Consider the following 19,569-nt stretch of genomic DNA (forward strand, 5'->3'; position numbering starts at 1 on the left):
TGTTATTACAAGCAGTTGCAGAGTGGAACACTGCTGGCTGCTGAATGAAAGGTTAGCAACCTAGTATTCCTCCTGTCAACAAACTGTAGCCCAACCTTGTCAGTCACCAACACACACAGGAGAAGGCGTGATGGAACAAAGGCATAGATTCCATGTCCACCAGTTGTAATTGTGTACAACACTTACATGAATGGGGAGGACCATGCAGATCAGCTCAGGACACAGTATCCAAGTGCCAGGAAGGCCCGCAAATGGTGGCTGTACTTGTTCTGGTTCTTATGGGATGTGGCCATAGTCAGTGGTTTCATTATATTTCATGAATAACAGCCACCAGCAACTGTCACACTTTGGATGTGCTATTCCAGCAATACAGTTACAGTTTTGAAGGAACCTTGGCGTACATCTCCTTGCCAGTTACAAGTAGAGGAAGAGATGCACAGAGATTACTGTCTCAGGGCCCATGAGCCGATTTGAGCATGGCTTACACTTTCCAGGGAAATGGTGGAAGTCAAGATGCAAAAACTGTGCCAGCAAGGGTAAACATGCTGAACCATCATGGGGATGCCCGACATGCAAGATCAATCTATGTGTTGAATGCTTCGGCGAGTACCATGGTCATAAAGATGTTATGCATTGCTGACAGCAGGAAAGGCACATAGTGCGATGAACAAGAGATATCAAGGTGTGTATTCTGATGGCACTGGGGAACTTGGAGACTCTTCAGCTCGACACTTAATGCTGTGTGCATCAGTGGGTATCACACCTAGACACCATGACTCTTGGGATAATCTTGGATGGCAGTGGGGAACTTGGAGACTCTTCAGCTCAGTCCCACTGTGCTGCTTTCCTGGATATGCATAGTTTCAAGGGTCCCGGACTGATGCCTTCAGTCCCTCCCTGAAAGGCCACCTGCAAAAGAAAGAGTTTTGCTACGTCTTTTTCTTTTGTGATGTGCTCTTTCTGTGGCTCTCCCTCCACTCTGGTACAGTAAATGTATGCAGGTCATTGCTAGAAACATTACATTACTTTCGCCCTTGATTCCTTATGTCCATTGCTGAATGGACACATGAAAAGAGGAAAGGCAGAGGTAGGGCAGACTGCTGACACCGAATACTTCATACCTCATTTTGAAGACAGTGTTAGTCCTTATAACGTGGTAAAAGAACTGTCCCCATGTGCTGTATACATGCACAGATATCACAGTTTGTTTAGGGCTTACATTATGGAAATTATGATTTTTTTAAATATTTTGGTAAATAACTTTGTGAGGGAGCATGTGAATGTGTAATACCTCATTTTGAAGGCAGCATTAATAACTACAACATGGTAAAATAATGGTGTCTGTATGCTGTACATGTTTACAGATATCACAGTTTTAGTCTTATAAGAGTATGAAAATTATACATTTATCATATTTCTCATTATTATGCCCATATCTTTGCAAGGGCGCATGGTGACAACACACATGATGCATCATTTTGAAGCTGACATTCAGCCACACAACTTGTACATTGATATGTAGTCTCTGTCTGTTACAGGTGATGAGATATTATGCTTTGTTTATTTATCAATTATGAGAAATATAATATTAATCATATTCCTGTGGATATCTCAGTAAAGGAGCATCACACAGTTATGGTGAAGGTATCATTTTAAAGCTGACATTCATACAAACAAATTAATTACAAATTGTATATGTGTGTGAATGAGAGGGAGGATAGAGGAATGGTGAGGATGCAGGGAGTAGAGGTGGCGAAAATGGATGAGTTTAAGTACTTGGGATCAACAGTTCAGAGTAATGGTGAGTGTGGAAGAGAGGTGAAGAAGAGAGTACAGGCAGGATGGAGTGGGTGGAGAAGAGTGTCATGAGTGATTTGTGACAGACGAGTGCCAGTAAGAGTGAAAGGGAAGGTCTACAAGAGGGTAGTGAGACCAGCTATGTTATATGGGTTGGAGACAGTGGCACTGACAAAAAGGCAGGAGTCAGAGCTTTACATGACAGAGTTGAAGATGTTAAGATTTGCACTGGGTGTGACGAGGATGGACAGGATTAGGAATAAGTATATTAGAGGGTCAACCCAGGTTGGAAGGTTTGGAGACAAAGCCAGAGAGGCAAGATTACGTTGGTTTGGACATGTGCTGAGGAGGGATGCAGAGTATATTGGGAAAAATATGCTAAAGATGAAGCTGCCAGGTAACAGGAAAAGAGGATGGCCTAAAATAAGGTTTATGGATGTGGTGAGAGAAGACATGCAGGTGGTTGGCGTGACAGAGCAAGATGCAGAGGACAGGAAGAAATGGAAACAGTTGATCTGCTGTGGCGACCCCTAACGGGAGCAGCTAAAAGATGAAGAAGATGGATCTACATGGTACGTTCACCCAAGATATTGTAATTTGTTTTATTAAAAAGGTAAAAAATATGCATAATGTCAGCATTCCTTGGCAAATGTTTAATAATGACTTAGATATGGACTATCAACATTTACACTGTTGGAAATGTCAGTGTCTGATGAACAACTTTCACATTTACATTTTTAGTCTATCTCTTATGGTTAAAGAGTTATGAACATTTGCTTCCTGTCTGGCATTATAAAAGGATTATCTGAAAATGAGAGCTCAGTCTGCACTTTTATTCCTATGGTGGAAGTAAGCAGCCAGCATTTCCTGAGCTGCTCCAGAGTGAATGAGTTCATCCATCCAGAAAGTCAGAACCTCCGTTTCTCTCTTTGGCAACAGATTGTTTCAGACAGATGAGTTCTGAAAGTAGTCCATCATGGTTACATATAGCAGTAAGAGTCCTTTCCTCCTTTTTAAGGATTTCATCTCATCCACCAAGCCAAACTCCTCTTTTCCCTCCTATTAGACCCACAAGTCTGACTAGCCTCGTATGCAAAGCCATGGAAAGATTTATCATGAAACTAATCAATCAGGACCTAGGGAACCTCCAAACACTGGACCTGTCAGTGTGGATTCATCAAGGGCAGGTCATGCTTACTCAACCCAGTGGATTTTTTGAAAAAGTCACCAGAGAAATGAATGAAGGTAAAATGGTACACACAACATAACTCTACCTTGCCAAAGCTTTTCACAAACTTCCCTACTCAGGCTTAGTAGAAAAGCGAAATAAATTGGGAATAAACCACTATGTCATTCACTGGATTGCCAACACAGCTCACAAATAGGATGCAGATAATCAAAATAGGGGAAGTTACCTTCAGAAAACGACAGAGGCCAGTGTAGTCCCCCAAGATTCTTTACTGGAGCCTCTCCTGTTTGGCATCTACTTTGCTGAAGGAAAAGCCAATACCAAAGGGCTTTGGCTAACTCAGTGTGCAGGTGACTGCAAGCTAGGAGCAGTCATTGACTCCCCAAATTACTTAACCATCTTGGAGGAAGGTTTGTCCCAAATAAATAACTGGTGCCAAAGTTGTGGACTTTAACTAAATGCCAAAACATGCATTATTATATCCTTTGGGAAGTCATCTGCTCCAGTGAACTACCACTTTGACAGTTTACCACTAAGAACTGACCAAGTTTTTTGGGATTTGGGAACTATGCAGACAGTAACCTAACTTTTGACCTTCATGTCCATTGTTATAAGAAAGTCCTTCTGTACTGCACAGCATATAAACAAGGGGATTTTGTCTAGATCTACAGATGTCTACTAACATGTAGCCCAGGCCGGTATGACCCTGACCTTAAGTAGCATCTTACCCTCACCAAGAGTGATGCCACAGTATAAAGACAAAATGATCAATTTTAACAATTGGCTAAAGTATTGGTGTCATTCAAAGGGGATCCAGTGTCTGTCAGCCTGGGATGACATGCTAGACAAGCCACGTTGCTTCTCTAGGGACGGCTTGCACCTGTCATTCCTGGGCTTTCTAATACTGGCTAAGGCTCTTGCCACCCCCATAGTGCCTTTTTTAGGCTAGGCTCAAAAGACAAACCCACCTCCATAGACAACACAAAGAAAAAGAAACTAAGGGTAATGCTGTTCAACGCCAGAAGTCTAAACCTCAAGATGCATGCACTCGAGACTCTCCTCAGTATGGAGAATATCGATATCTGTGCAGAAACAGAAACCTGGTTCAAGGCTCCCGAGAGCACCCCAGCACTACTAGGGTATACCTCATACCATGCTTTTCGGCCCCAAAACTCGGACCGAACCACTAAAGGAGGGGGAATATCCATATTCATCAAAGATACCCACAGCTCCAGGTTAGTGGCACTGCATGAAGCATCGGAGACCATCCATGTGCAACTAACAGTGGGCAAAACTGCCTTTCAGTTTGTAGCCTGCTACAGACCACCCTCCCAAACTCAGGAACCCCACTCGGCTTTCCTGAGAACACTGGAGAATATGAAGGTCTCTCCAAACACCATTATATTGGGTGACTTCAACTACCCAAACATAGACTGGGAGCACTACTCAAGCCCCACCACCCTCGCCCAACGGTTCCTAGAATTTATAAACTCAAATGCCATGGAACAACTGGTCACCACTCCCACAAGAGGGGAAAACATATTGGACCTGATCATCACCAACATGGGGACTCTATGTTCCATACCAGAGGTATACCCCTCATTGGTAAGATCTGACCATAAATTAATCTCACTGGACATCCATATCCCATCCCCACCCCCAGACAAGGAAGCCACGGTGAAGAACTTCTCAAAAGCAAATTTCACACTTCTCAAAACCGAGGTGGAATCCTTCAAAGCCCCCGGGCCAGTGGAAAATACAGCCCAAACCGCAGAATCCTTTACAAACGCTTTCTATGGACACCTACAGGAATGCACGGATCGTGCTATCCCAAATAAAACCAAGACTCATTCCTCCAAAGGCAGGAGACCTGTCTGGTGGACCCTAGCCATAAATAAGCTATACAACAGGAGGAGGAAGCTACTACATGATAGAGCAAAATCCCAAAAAGGGAAGGCATCTCTGATCAGTACTAGCAAGAAACTACGATCCCTCATAAAATCATCTAAGACCAGCTTCGAAAGAAAAATTGCACAAGATGCTAAAGATAATCCCAAGGCCTTCTTTAGTTATGTCAGGAACCTGGGTGGCAATTCCCAGATATGCTTTGAGTTGGTTCAAAATGACAAAAATACACTGAACCCACAGACATTGCCAACATCCTGGCAGACAGGTTCAGTGCAAACTTCTCCCCCCCCTTCTCCCCAAAAGAGCAAATGTCTATCCCAACAGAGTGTAGCCTCCCTGACATCACAGATGCACAGGTGAGAGCTGCCTCTCCAAAGCAAAAAACACAGCATCAATGGGACCAGACGGTGTCCCGGGCTGCATCTTACACGAACTCCAAGAAGAACTGAACCCTTACATAAAGTCACTGTTCAATCTCAGCCTTACTACAGGTTATGTACCAAAGTAATGGCGTACAGCAACAGTAGTCCCACTCCACAAAGGTGGTGCCACAACGGACCCCAGAAACTATCGCCCTATAAGCCTGACTAGCCTGGTCTGCAAAGCTATGGAGTCATCATCATGAAACTCATAAACAAAAACATTGGGAACCTCCAAACACTGGATCCTACCTAATTCTGCTTTGTTAGGGGCAGATCTTGCCTCTTGAACCTGGTTGACTTCTTTAAAACAGTCACCAAGGCCATAAATGAAGGGAAGGTAGTCCACACAGCCTACCTAGACCTCACAAAAGCCTTCAACACAGTACCCCACTCGGGCATCATAAATAAGCTTACCAGCTTAAATATCAACCCCTATGTCACAAGATGGGTTGCAAACTGGCTCAGGGATAGAACCCACATGGTCTGAATTGCAGGTGCCATGTCAGACTCTAAACCAGTTACAAGTGGCGTCCCACAAGGCTCAGTCCTGGGACCTCTCTTGTTCGGTATATATTTCTCTGAGGTACAGGCTAACATGGGAGGACTATGGCTGACCAAGTTCGCAGATGACTGCAAACTGGGTGCCATAATCGACTCGCCGACTGACACAAGCATCCTCCAAAAGGGTCTCACAGAGACGGATAACTGGTGCCAGAGCCATTGCCTAAAGCTAAATGCCAAAAAGTGCATAGTCATCCCCTTTGGGAAAAACAAAGTGCCCACAAATTACCACATAGGTGGTAATCCATTAAGTACGGAAGAAGTAATTAGGAATTTGGGAACCCAAGTAGATAGCAATCTCTCCTTTGACAATCACGTTGCCAAAGTGGTTAGACCTTCTATATAGCCCACCTTATCACGAAAGGGTTCACATCTAGATCGAGAGGTCATTGTGCCCCTCTACTCATCACTCATCAGGCCCATAATTGAATACAATGCCCCATTTGGGATGTACCTTACCTGACACCTGCAGCAACTGGAAAGACCCCAAAAGTACCTCACCAGGAGGATCAAGGGACTCAAACAGATGCCCTACGCAGTTAGGCTAAAAAAACTCCAGCTCTACTCAGTTGCTTACCGCCTACTCAGAGACGATCTGTGCCTGATGTACAAAGCCATGTCCAACCCAGAATTAATGGACATGCTCCACCTCAGGAAATCCAAATCCCTTAGAGCTACATGCTCCAGGGACTTAAACCTCAGCACAGAAATAAATAGGACATGCTGGGGGGACAGATTCATATCCCAGAGGCTCCCCTCACTCTGGAACAAAATCCCAGTCCATGTTAGGCAGAGTCCCTCAATGACCCTCTTCAAGAGAAATCTTGACGAGTGGATGGGAGATCGTAGGTTTACCCCTGGGATCTCTTCTGTGTCCCTGCTAGATAGAGGCACAGTAAACTAACCTCAAAAGGGCTATCTTCTGTGACCTACTGTACAGAGGCACAGTCAACTAATCTAAAAGGGTGGCAAAAGCCAAACACACTCTGGCTAGGCTTATAAATGCCCTAGGGCAGATAGCCTAGTATCAACCTATGAACCTATGTCATTGTCCCCCTTTACTCAGCACTCATTAGGCTAGTCATTCAGTATAATGCTTCTTTTGGCATATATCAGTCCAGACGCACACATCAAGGAATGCCCACAGAGATTTATTTTACATTTGTTTACCGGGATAGTCTGACTGGATACATGTCCATTTTCAGCGGATGCCCAGGGAGAAAAGCTCCACATAGACAAACTTACATAGATTACACAGAAGTTAGCAAACAGTTATAAAAACAAAGTGATTATATACAATGGGTTAGTAGTGTTCCCTAGTAGGGACTCACAATTCTCATGGACAGACAATTAAAAGTAAGAGACATCAGATTGGAAGCAGAGCTTGGTGATGTAGTTACAAGTTATGATAATTGCAGAATATGCTTTTAGTTTATAACTTAATCAGGGTTGGTAAATGGGCATAGCCAATTCACTTTGAGATACTGTTTGAGGTTTTTTTTTTTTTAAGAGACTTTTGGAAGATTGTAGGGTTATATAGTTTGGCAAAGAATTCCAGGTTTTGCCAATGAAGTTGGCAAACAGGGATTCACTAGCAGAGTTATTAGCTTTGTGGGTTTGGACCAGTAGTTTATCGGCTGACTGTAGGGATCTTAGGTTGCTATATGGCTTAATAATATTTTTAAGTGAGGGGGTATCCTCAGGGTTGTACAATATTTTGTGCGCTATTAAGAGTTGATTAAATTGAATTAAGCTGGGCAGTTCTAGCCACTTTAGTTGTTTAAGATTCGGGCAGTGGTGGGTTCTATAGGTGGAGCCAGTGACAAATCTGGCAATATGATTGTAGCTATGGGACAGCTTACCTAGTTCGGATTTGTTGAAGTTTGAGAGTACAGGCAAGGCATATAAAAGAGTAGAGAGTAGGTGTGATCAGGCGATTGCAGTCCTAGCCAGTGGGGTTAATAATGTCTTGTTTCTATACAGTGATCCAAGCTTCTTATTGATGGTCTGTATGGTTTTGTTGACCTGTAGGTCAAATTTGAGATTATTGTCTATGATAACCCCTAGCAGTTTGGTGCAATTATCTGGGGAATTAGTGGTACCATTGTTAGATGTGACAGAGAATGAAAGTGTGGTAGATCTACTAGTGGGAGAGAAGAGTAGAAGTTTAGTTTTATTGGGGTTCAGAAGTAGGCATTGGTTGGTGAGCCAGTTCACGATAGTGTTAAATGTATTTTGGGTTAAGATTTACAAGTCGGCTGGGGAGGTGACTGAGCAGATGAGAGTGGAATCATCTGCATATTGAATGCAGGTGGCTTTAGGGATAGCAGTGTGGAGGATGTTGATAAAAATAGAGAAGAGTAGTGGACGTAGTATGGACCCTTAAGTGTGAGAGGTAACTGGCTGGAGAGTTTGCCCTGCTGTGTACCAGTCAGGTAGGACTGGAACCACTGGATAGCAGGCTTGTTGAGTGAAATAGATTTTAGTGAAAGAATGAGAAGTTCATGGTTGACCATGTCAAAGGCTTTTGATAGGTCACGAAAGAGAGCAGAGGTTAGCCCAGTGTCATTCCTGTTTTGGTTTATGGCAGTAGTAAAGGAAAGGAGGGCTGAGGTGGTGCTGTGGCATGGCCTGAAACCATGCTGGGAGTCGGATAGTAAGTTATTCTGTGAAAGGTATTGCATTAGTTGCTTGTGTACACATTTCTCCATTATTTTGGCTGGTGTGGAAAGAATGGCAATGGGTCTATAGTTGGATATGTCTGAGGAGCCACCACCTTTATGGAGTGGGATGACGTGAGATATTTTCCAGAGGGGAGGGGATAGCATTTTCGGACAAGGTTCTGTTGATGAGGATAGATATGGGATATGCAATGGCATCTGCAGCTATTTGTAGGTACTCTGCAGGGAGGAGGTCAGCAGCGAGGGTGGTAGGTTTTAGTTTTTTTAGAAGTGTTTTGATAAAACTAGTGGATATTGGTTGGATTCTAAATTCTGGGTGATTATTAGGTAGATTAGGCATGTGGTTTAAGTTAGAAGGGGTTAGTTGATTTGCTAGGGATTGGATTGTTTCAGTGAAAAAGTTATTAAAGGCGCTAGCAGTGGTGTCTGGGGAACTATGGGTGTAGTTAGCCGGGGTTGGGGTGGTGGAGTGATCTGGACAAAGTAGTTGATTTAAGCCTACCCAGAACTTTTGAGGGTTGTTGTGGTGTTTTTGTCAGAAATTTTGGTAGAAGCTTTTTTTATCCAGTAAAATAGATTTTTTTGTATCATTCCTGAGTTGGCGATATTTTAGATGGTCAAGTGGGACTTTAGTTGTTCTCCAGCTGGCCCAGGCTCTGTTTCTAGTTTTGATTTTAGCTTTAGTATCTTTTGTGAGTCATGGTGCTGTATTTGATCTAGTTTTTATTGTACGTGCTGGAGCATGGGAATCTAGGATACTAAGGAATTTAGTGTTAAAGTGATGTATGGCCTCCTCTAATATTAGATTTTTTAGTTTTGACCAGTCAACCGCTTTTAATTCATTTTGGAATATAGCAGCATCAAAGTTTTTCCTGTTTCTAAATGTTTTATATTTAGGCTGGTGAGGGTTTCCTGCCTTATGTTTTATGATATAGGTTAGACGATGGTCGCTGAGGTCATCAGGGAGAGTGTCAGTTGTGTACAGTTGGGGTTGGTTATTAACTAGGATCCAGTCTAGGATACTTTCCTTGTTGGTTGGTTTGTTTATCTTAGTGGGAGAAGTTATGGTCTGTTTAAACTCAGATAAGTTTATATGAGTGGGGGGGTCAGAGGAGCAGGGGTGCCAGTCGGTGTTAAAATTACCAAGAACTATGGTTTCTTGGGGATAGGTAGTGGATAACCAGTAAAGGAGATCTTCTAAGGTATTTAGGTTGTTGCCTGGTGGAATGTATGCACAGACAATGTTCATGTGTTTGTTTTGGTTAATCTGTAGCTTGGTTATGAGGAGTTCCGTGTTATTGAATTGGGGAGGTTGAATGGTGTCTCTATTAACGGTTAGAGTATTTTTGTAAAGGACTGCTATCCCACCTCCTTTCCATGTAGCACGGTCTAACCGGTGAATATTGTATCCTGGAGGTAGTATCTCATTGTCGGTAGTACTGGGTTTTAGCCAGGTTTCCGTAAGACACACAATGTCTGGGGAGTGGGTTGTTAGGAGGGTATGTAGGTTGGGAATCTTATTGTTAATACTTCTAATATTTAGGTGAAATGCTAGGATGGAACTAGTGGGGAGTATTCATGGGTAGCTTGACTGTGGGGGTTGTGGTAGGGGAGTGGCGGTTATTGGGTGTGGGTGGGCCAGGGTTGGGATGAATGTCTCCATTTGTTAGAGGTTATAGTGACAGGATATTCTGAGCTTTAGGAGTTTGTTTATAAGCTTTATATAGTCTTTGTCTTTAGGATTATGTTTTGTGGCTGTGCAGGGGTGGTATTTTATAGAGGGTGGTATATTCGGTGTGCTGGGGAAGGTAAAGTGTTTGGTGTTATGTGTGAATTCGTGGGTGTCTGTTTGACCATTTGGGTAGTGAATACCATGGTCAAGTGTTTGTTCATAGGCAGTGAGATGGTAAAATAGAAACAGTATAGGCATTTGGGTAATTAGTGTTTTTTTGCTTGTTTGCATTTTGATAGGGGGCGGGCCAAATTTGATGGCTGACTGTGATAACAGGGTGTGGAAGAATGAGAGAGAAGGAAATGGGTTAAGGGGACAGGGTTGCTCAATGATGTGTGAGGTGCTGATTGGTACTTAGCAGGAGGGGAGTGGCAAGGGAGTGGCAAAGTCTGGTTTAAATTTAGCACTAGTGGGGGCAGGTGGGAATTTGGGGTCAGGGAGGGGAGCGGGGCGGGGCTAACACTGACTCTGAGAGTTACCTTGGGCTTTTGGTTTGGTTTGTATGATTGTATGTAAGCAATGTTTTTGGCTGTACTTTAATTTGTTTTATTCTTTTTTAATTTTACACCAATTTTCAGGCTAATTTTAATTGGATCCTAGGGGTAAACTAGCAAATGTAGTCAATAAGGAGGGAGCGAAATTACTTTACCAAATTAAAAAGTAAATGCTTGGTACTAGACACTGTGTGAGTGTAAGGCTGATTCAAAGTAGTATAGCCCAATCTAGTGGCAATTGGCAAGATTCCTTCACTGTTGTTGTGCATACACCATTAAGCCTCAACAGTTTACAAAAACTAAGTTGTAGTTCACCTATTACAATTAAAAAGCTGGAGGGAGTCAGGTTCTTGCTTCCCAGAGGTTTTACTTAGTTAAGATAGCCAGCTTCAGTGGAGAAGGTAGAAATTGCTTTATGCAGTGAATCCCAGGTGTGTGTGGGGGGGTCACTCAGGAAAGAAACCCGTGCAAACTGAAAAATAAAGGTAAATAAGGCAGAATTAGTGCAAAGGTTGCAAGAATGTGAAGTGGAGAGCATGGAAGGAACAGAGCTGGAGAGTAAAATTAATTATATTGCATACATTATAATTAAAATTGATTATAGTGCATACAGTATCAGCTCTGTAAAACCACAGACTAACAGCAGTAACAGCTGTATACTTCAGTGAATACACACAGGATATAATGCACAAAGCAATGTATGGCTGTTTTAGGACAATAATTCTAGAGCTATGTTATTCAGTATGAACTAACAGTGACATGAACTGGGTTCACGTAGCCTTCTATAAAAGCAATTATAAAGTCCAGCCAGTAAATCTTCTAAGTACAGTAGCATGCCATAGGAATGCTTACAAATGTAATCAAAACATGAATGACCTCTGCAAAACAGCAGGATACCTGTCAGATATTCAACAATTAAAGCTCTACCTTCATAAAACAAGATAAAAAAAAAAAGCAGTTTGTAAATTAGAACATTAGCTAGCTCTCAAAACATATAGTAGTTCTGAACAGCAGTTATAGCTTAGCACCATCAAATACCTCCGTAGTCAACAGTAATAACCAAATAAATCAGCAGCTAACAGTAATAAGAGGACAGTAATGCAACGTAACTTACTTGCTGTGCAGGCACAACAAACAGAGGGTTAGGGAGGGTACATCAGCTGCAGGATGAAATGAATGTGAGTCAGGTAGTAGAGAGTTTGATTAAAGATGGCACCTTAGGAGGGGGCTGACTAATGAAGATAATCAGGGGGTGGGGATGGGAGTGGCAGATAGGGAGAATGGAGAAGAGAGCAGTCAGGACAGGATTAACCAGGAACTTATGGATCCCTCCCCCACAGGGGATACCTTAATAAAAGGAGACAAGGTCTAACAACACATCCTACTTGGAACAGACTAGTACCAGTAAGAGTGAAAGGGAAGGTCTACAAGAGGGTAGTGAGACCAGCTATGTTATATGGGTTGGAGACAGTGGCATTGACAAAAAGGCAGGAGTCAGAGCTTGACATGGCAGAGTTGAAGATGTTAAGATTTTCACTGGGTGTGACGAGGATGGACAGGATTAGGAATAAGTATATTAGAGGGTCAGCCCAGGTTGGGAGGTTTGGAGACAAAGCCAGAGAGGCAAGATTACGTTGGTTTGTACATGTGCTTAGGAGGGATGCAGAGTATATTGGGCAAAACATGCTAAGGATGAAGCTGCCAGGTAACAGGAAAAGAGGATGGCCTAAGATAAGGTTTATGGATGTGGTGAGAGGGGACATGCAGGTGGTTGCTGTGACAGAGCAAGATGCAGAGGACAGGAAGAAATGGAAACAGTTTATCCGCTGTGGCGACCCCTAACGGGAGCAGCCGAAAGAAGAAGACATTAGGTCATATATAATTATATGCATTTGTCATAAGAAGAGTAGGAGACAGAAAAATAAGAGAGAAGAGAAAGTCACTGACAGGTATGTGACATAGAGAAAGTAGTTTAGAAAAAACTTAGTCTGGGGAATAACAGGAGGCAAGCAGGAACAAATTTAATTTATCTTTGAAGATATGTGCATTGATGAGGAAAAGTCTGTCTGCTTCTGTTCCTGAGTTTTTCCATTCAGACTGCCTTCTCAGCCAGGGAATTTCTCAGGACTCTGGGTCTCATGGTTTCTATGGTTCTAATGATTCCTTTAGGAAGACTACAAATGAGAAAAATCCAGTGGTACCTACAGTCTGTATGGTTTCACCATCAGCATTCCCTGACATTCCAGAGTCCAGTTTTGGGGTTTGTGAAAAGGGACTTTCTTTGGTGGAGACACCAAATGTATCAGACTCCAGATATCCCGTTTTCCCTTCCAGGTCCAGCACAATGTGTAACAACAGATGTCTCAGACTTCGCTTGGAGAGAAGTGTCTATGGGATAAAATTGCATGGTCTTTGGAGCAGAAAAAAACAGAATAAAACTTACATAAATGTGGAAGAGATGTTGCCTCTTCTAAATGCTCCCAATATTTTTAATCATCTATGTTCCCCATTGGTTCATAGGTAAGTACTAGGTTAGCTGCCCTTGTGGGCCATTTTAAGCTTAGCCAATTTTCCTTTCAAAGTTGAGAATTAAACCCTGTACTTTTAATGTGTAAATGAAACACTTTAACGATTGTACCAAATCCTGACTGCCCCCCTTAGGACCACTACAAGTGTTCACAGACAAAGCAGTGATGTGGTGCATAAACCAACAAGGAGGAATCCGATCTTATTCTGTGCAGACTAACCATGGTAGCTTGGGATGCATCTTTTGAGCACAGTCTCGCTTTACAATCTTCTTGCATATCATTAGAACAAAACTGTGTGGCACAAGCTGAGCAGGACATGGACAGACCCTCAGAAATGGAAATTGAATTGGGGGTCCTCCAGGAATTTATCCATCCACGCGGAAGACATCAGTTAGCAAAATTGTACTCGAACTCCATGCATGAGGATCTGGATGACAGATGCTTTTTCTTTTCCTTGGACAGGAATGTTTCTGTATGAGTTTCCACCTGTACCACTAACATCCAGGGTCATTGTGAAGATTCAGAAGGATAGTCCCAAGATTATTGTGATGACTTCTTTCTGGCCCAGGCAACAGAGGATGTAATGTTGCCTTTTTCATCTGATTCAACCTTTGGGTTTTCAAATCTGATTGGATCTGACCTCAATGCCTTTAGAAGTTGCGGGTCTAGGGCTGTGACTCCTCCCCTACCCCATAATCCCTTTCTTCCACCAAATACTTCAGATCTCATTTGCTGTCTACTCTAAAAAGTCGTGTTTTCGAAGGGCTCTGATATTTTACCTGTTAGATAATAGTCATTTTTTTTTCTTGATTCCCTGTCTTGGACAGTTACCTTTTACCTTTTACTTTTAGAACTAGAACTCAGCAAACCACAGAAAAAACAGAAGAATGTGAGCACTCCAAAGGACACCAACTTTATTCACAAACAGTTACGCGCTTTCCTCTCCACTACAAAGACTTCCTCAGAACAGAAATCACAACCTTACCCTACCAAGTTAAATACACTCATAAATTATTCAATTAAGCAACAATTAAAATGCTTAAAGCAATATCAAACTTCTGACGTTAACGTAGTTCACCACATTGTTTTAAAAATTCTTAAAAACAAGATTTAAACAAAATGTTACATTGTTTTATGTTAAAAATGTGTTTACATAACTTGACACACCAAAAACAAATTTTTTTTTAAAAAGTTTTTTTTTTAAAAACCTAAGTTCTCAAATAAACTAACCTGAAATTTGGTCAAGTTTAAGAATGCTAGCAATACTAATGGTTTCATTGATGCCTGGAAATCTAGAGGCACCAATAAACAATTGCCATTTTAATTCCAATATCATCCAAATGCACATCCAAAATACCCCCTTTTTCATCCTCATTGAGGTGTTGCAAGACCAAAAAATTGAAACAATGTGTGGTATGTTCGCTTATGTGCCTGTATAGTGCACTGGTTATCCTACCATGCTTAATGTCACCTAAATGTTCTCCCATTCTAATTTTCAATTTCCTACTAGTTTTACCTATATAAAAAATGGGACATTTCTGACATTTAGCCATATAAATCACCCTTTTACTATTACAATTGTAGGGGTCCCCAATATGCAACCTATATCCATTAATTTTCACATAATCCCCAGTTTCAAATATGTGTGGACAAAAAGAACAAGCATTACATTTAAAATTACCCACTCTTCTATTTGTCTTGTGTCTAGGTTTCACCCCCTCAATAATGTTCTTAATACATTTATCTCTTCCAAAAACGTACTTGGGGTGTTTTCCAACTTTAAAACCTATACCTGCATCACACTTCAAGATATCCCAGTGGTCATTTAACACGTCAATGATGGAGTTAGCCATCCCATTATATGTTAGCACTAAAGACAAGTTAAAATCCTCCTTTACTTTCCTACAACTGTTATTTCTAACGAACCCAAAGCCCAAAATTGGTTTGTATACCCCATGTCTGCGCTTAAAAATAACCTCTCTAGTTAAATTTTCCAAAAGCCAGCCAGGATATCCCCTTTGCTTGAACATTTTACAAATAAAATCCATCTCAATCAAAAAGTCATCTTCTGAACTAACCATCCTAGCTGCCCTTATCAATTGGCCTTTTACCACTCCTTTTTTCTGATAACAGGGTGGCAACTCCCATAATCTAAATACGAATTCGAAAAGGTTTTTTTCCTTTGTATTTTAGTTAAAATTTTTTTCCAGAAATAATCAATGGTTAAATCAACATCTAAGTAAGTAATATGTTCATTATTGTATTCAAAAGTGAATTTGAAAAACTCTACAGTTCTATTAATATATACTAAAAATTCATTAAGACTATCCTCGGTCCCTTTCCAAATCAGGAGTAAATCGTCCAGGAATCTGGTGTAGTGTGTGATTTGGTCCTTGTACTGGCTATTGAATAAGTACTCCTGTTCCCAGTATGACATTATCAGATTGGCAAAAATGGGGGCACAAGCTACCCCCATTGCTACTCCTTTAACTTGCTTATAATATATCCCTTCAAGCCATAGGTAATTGTTTTTCAACACTAACTCCATTAAAACAATTATTTTATTGATCTCATCTTGATCAAACATTTTGGTTTTATAAAGCTGTTGTTCCAACCAAACAGTCCCTATATCTTGGGGAATAACTGAAAACAGGTTTATTACATCAATAGTAACCAGAAAAAACTCATTAGTTAGATCAAAACCATTTAACTTATTAACGAAATGCCAGGAGTCCTTACTAATATAATCAAAGAAAGACAAAGCTTTTTGCATCAAGCCATCCAAGTACTTGGACCATCCACTATGGGCCAAAATTTCACATTAACCAAATCTTTATGTATCTTAGGTATGCCAAATATATTTGGCACCCTAGGATACTCATTTTTAAGGTAATGGTACTCATCCACATTGATCTGGCCCTGGAAGACCATGTCATCCAAAGCCAAATCGATCTTTCTGTATGTCACCATAATTTCGTTAAAAGAACTTTCATGATATGAATCCTCCATTAATATATTACTCATGCTGTCCAAATAATCACCTCTCTCCATGACCACCACCGCACTGCCCTTGTCAGGCTTCATAAATCTAATGGTGGGGTCCTTGACTAAATGGACCATGAGTTGCTTTTCTTCTTCTGTTAAATTTGAATAATCAGCCCGTGTATTGAACCTATACCTTTTCCTTATTTCTTTTTCACAACTTTTTTCAAACAATTCCACCATATTATTTAAAGGAGGATTAAAAGTACTAGGCTTTTTACATTTTCCTTTTAATTGTCCTCCCATATTTGTGTCATGCCCAAACCAAATTTTTAAGTTTAATTTTCTTGTATATTTCTTTAAATCAGTAAGGGACTCCACCAGATTTCCTTTTCTACAGGGGACAAATGTGAATCCTTTTGCTAAAAAATCTGCGTGCTCCGCTTTAATTTCCATTTTTGAATAGTTGTAAATTTTAAAATCCCCTTTGGTATTAATTCCTGTCTCTGGGCCCACCATGTTTAACTCAAGTTGTTTATCCAAACAGTCCACCAGATGAGGTTCGGGGGTTTAAGAAGTGTATGGCCTACTGTCATAAGCTTGCCAATCAGGACCCACACTCCCTTTATGTTTGTCTCAGAGCAGCCCTCTTAGATACTGACTGTCATACTAGCTTATCCTTGGGTTCTAGATCAGTCCAAGGTGATAGAGACAAGTTGGTCTTAAAGGAGCTTATTCCTCAGTCATGGCCATCAACTTCATTGTTTCTTTTCCAGCTTCTTCAGCTGAAACCATGGAGAGAAAAAAGTAAAAGAGAAGGACAAGTCTGAGAAGAGTTCAGAGAAATCAAGATAAATGGTTTCCGGTCCCATCAGAACTCTCATTTCCTTCACCGAAGTTACTTAGTCAGTTGGATCCGACTTTTCTTAGATCTAATTTCCTTCACCTCCTCCTCATTTTTCCATTGAAGCTGATGAGTCCTCTGTTCCATTTTCCCTTCCTTCAAGAGAGGAGTGTATCTAGATCACCATTAGTGGCATCATCCTGAAGATCTGTTCGGTCATCAAGGAGTCTTACTGAGGGAGACATTGACAGGATGTTGCAGAGATTCTTTTGCACACAAATTCAATTAGGGGTTCTCCTGGCTCTGCCCTCACAGGATATTCTGAGAATGGCTCCAATGACAGTTTCTCCTATCTCTGTCTGCCTTTTGGATCTGTGACCTGTAGATACAAGCCTCCCAGGAGCACCCACTTTAGAGCCAACAGTCCTGTTGACTTTGACTTCAGCAGTGCCCCTTTTTCTGACTCTGATGCCTTCAGATCAGGAAGATTCTTGGAGCCAAAACATTCATGTTGGACCTCACAGTGTGGAGTGTGTGTAGAAATTTTCAGTGCCGTCTCTCTTGCTTGGACGCCTCTGCACTAGATGACTCTACTCTGATGTCGACTTTGGATCTGGGATTAGTCGAGTTTTGGGAGGCTCTTTCTTTATTTTGCTGTGATGGAGAATGAGTCTCTTCAGGCCCAATCTCTACCTTGCCATTCCAGGCTTTCAAAAGGGTTATGGCTAGGTCAAGAGGTGCTTTTCATGTGGTCGGTTATCATCATGTTGATAGGGACAGTCAGCTTCCTGTAGCATGGGGGGGGGGCTCTCACCACATGAGTCCCCCATCTGATTCGACCCACCTTCAGAACCTAGTCAAGACAGGGTCCTTGGCAACAGACATTTAAAAGGAGACACCTAGATTCCTCTCCAGAATTGGTCACTGAAGACACAGACTTGGACGATGGGGATGAATTCTCAAGATCCCCTCTAGAGGATGTTACCTTTGGTAATATTTTGGAATTGAAGCAACAAGGAGGTCTGTCACTGATATGCCTGGTCCTAATGAGTCTGTTCCTTGAGGCTTTTAGAGCTGACTGCTATAGCCTGGGAGATACCACCTGCTGATTCACTTAGAGACCTGGTAACTCAGCAGGCTTGGAAGGATCCTGACACTGTGGAATCAATCCCTAAAAAGCCAGACAAAGCTTTAGTTGCACCTAAAGATAGAACATACTGGAGCAAGGGTCCCATAGTAGATACCATGGTTGTGTTTGCAGCCACTGAAAAAGAGCTCTCTGAAGAGAGTGCATCTGTTTATCTGCCTAATAGGAATCTAGAGAGCTAGACAGATTTGGGAAATGGACGCATGCACCAGCTACTTTCATACTTAGAGCTCTGACCTACCAGGTCAATATGGCATATTTCCATAGGGACCTGACAAAGGAATGCATAAAAAAAAACTAAAAGGCAAATGTAAAAGACTGCAAACTGAGCGTTCCTTAAAAAATCCCAATTGGTTTATTGTTAGTGCTTTCATTCAACAAACATACAGTGAACTTCTTCAGACATTTCCCAGTATCCCATCCTTTAAATAATAAAGTTAATTTGCAATTAACTAAATTTCATCCATTCTTAAAGATAACTGCACCTTTTGCACAAATAAACATATACATATATATATATATATATATATATATATATATATATATATATATATATATATATATATATATAAACATATAGTCATACATTACCAACATTAAATACTTATACAAAAGCACTCAGTAGTATTAAAAATCCATGATTCCTATATATTTAAAGGAACTTTTTCAGAGGAATGATTCTAAACTTGATGGTCAGACACAATTTTAAAGCTCACGTTTTCCTAATTCCTGATCTACATATAACATACTAGACTTATTATTAATAATAACTGATAGTAACTGGGTGGCCATGGTGGAGCAGCGGTTAGCATTGCCGCCTCCATAGCAAGAGGTTCTCCAGTTCGATCCTCTGCTGGAGTGCCTTCTATGCAGAGTCTGCATGTCCTCCCTGTGGTCGTGTGGGTTTCCTACGGGTGCTCCGGTTTCCTCCCACATCCCAAAGACATGCTGTAGGTGGATTGGACACTCTAAATTGGCTCTAGGCATGAGTGCATGCTTGTGTGTGCCTTCTGTGGAATGTTGGGTGCTGGGCTGGCAGCTGTACACTGTAAAACTCCACTGCCAATTATGAGTGGACAGGTGATCTGATGTGGCGACCCCTAACCGGGAAAAGCCGAAAGAAGAAGAAAAAGAACTGATAGTAACTAATAATAAAAACAGCCTCATTCAACTTCCACATAGTTGCCTCTGTTATCTTTCCAGAGACTTAAGTTTCAATACACATTTGATGGAAAAATATTCATTTAATCCTGGGAAAACATAGGTGTTGGTTTTTAATTGCCA

General features: G+C 41.4%; 1 protein-coding gene across 2 annotated transcripts in view; it reads left to right on the forward strand.

Moving 5' to 3' along the window:
- TBC1D7 (TBC1 domain family member 7) overlaps positions 1-19,569 on the forward strand; it is a 1,434,943-nt gene that overhangs the window by 646,087 nt on the left and 769,287 nt on the right. The window lies entirely within an intron of this gene.

This window comes from Protopterus annectens, chromosome 3.part0 (assembly GCF_019279795.1).
Source record: "Protopterus annectens isolate FY-2018-M chromosome 3.part0, PAN1.0, whole genome shotgun sequence".
Classification (NCBI taxonomy): Eukaryota; Metazoa; Chordata; order Ceratodontiformes; family Protopteridae; genus Protopterus; species Protopterus annectens.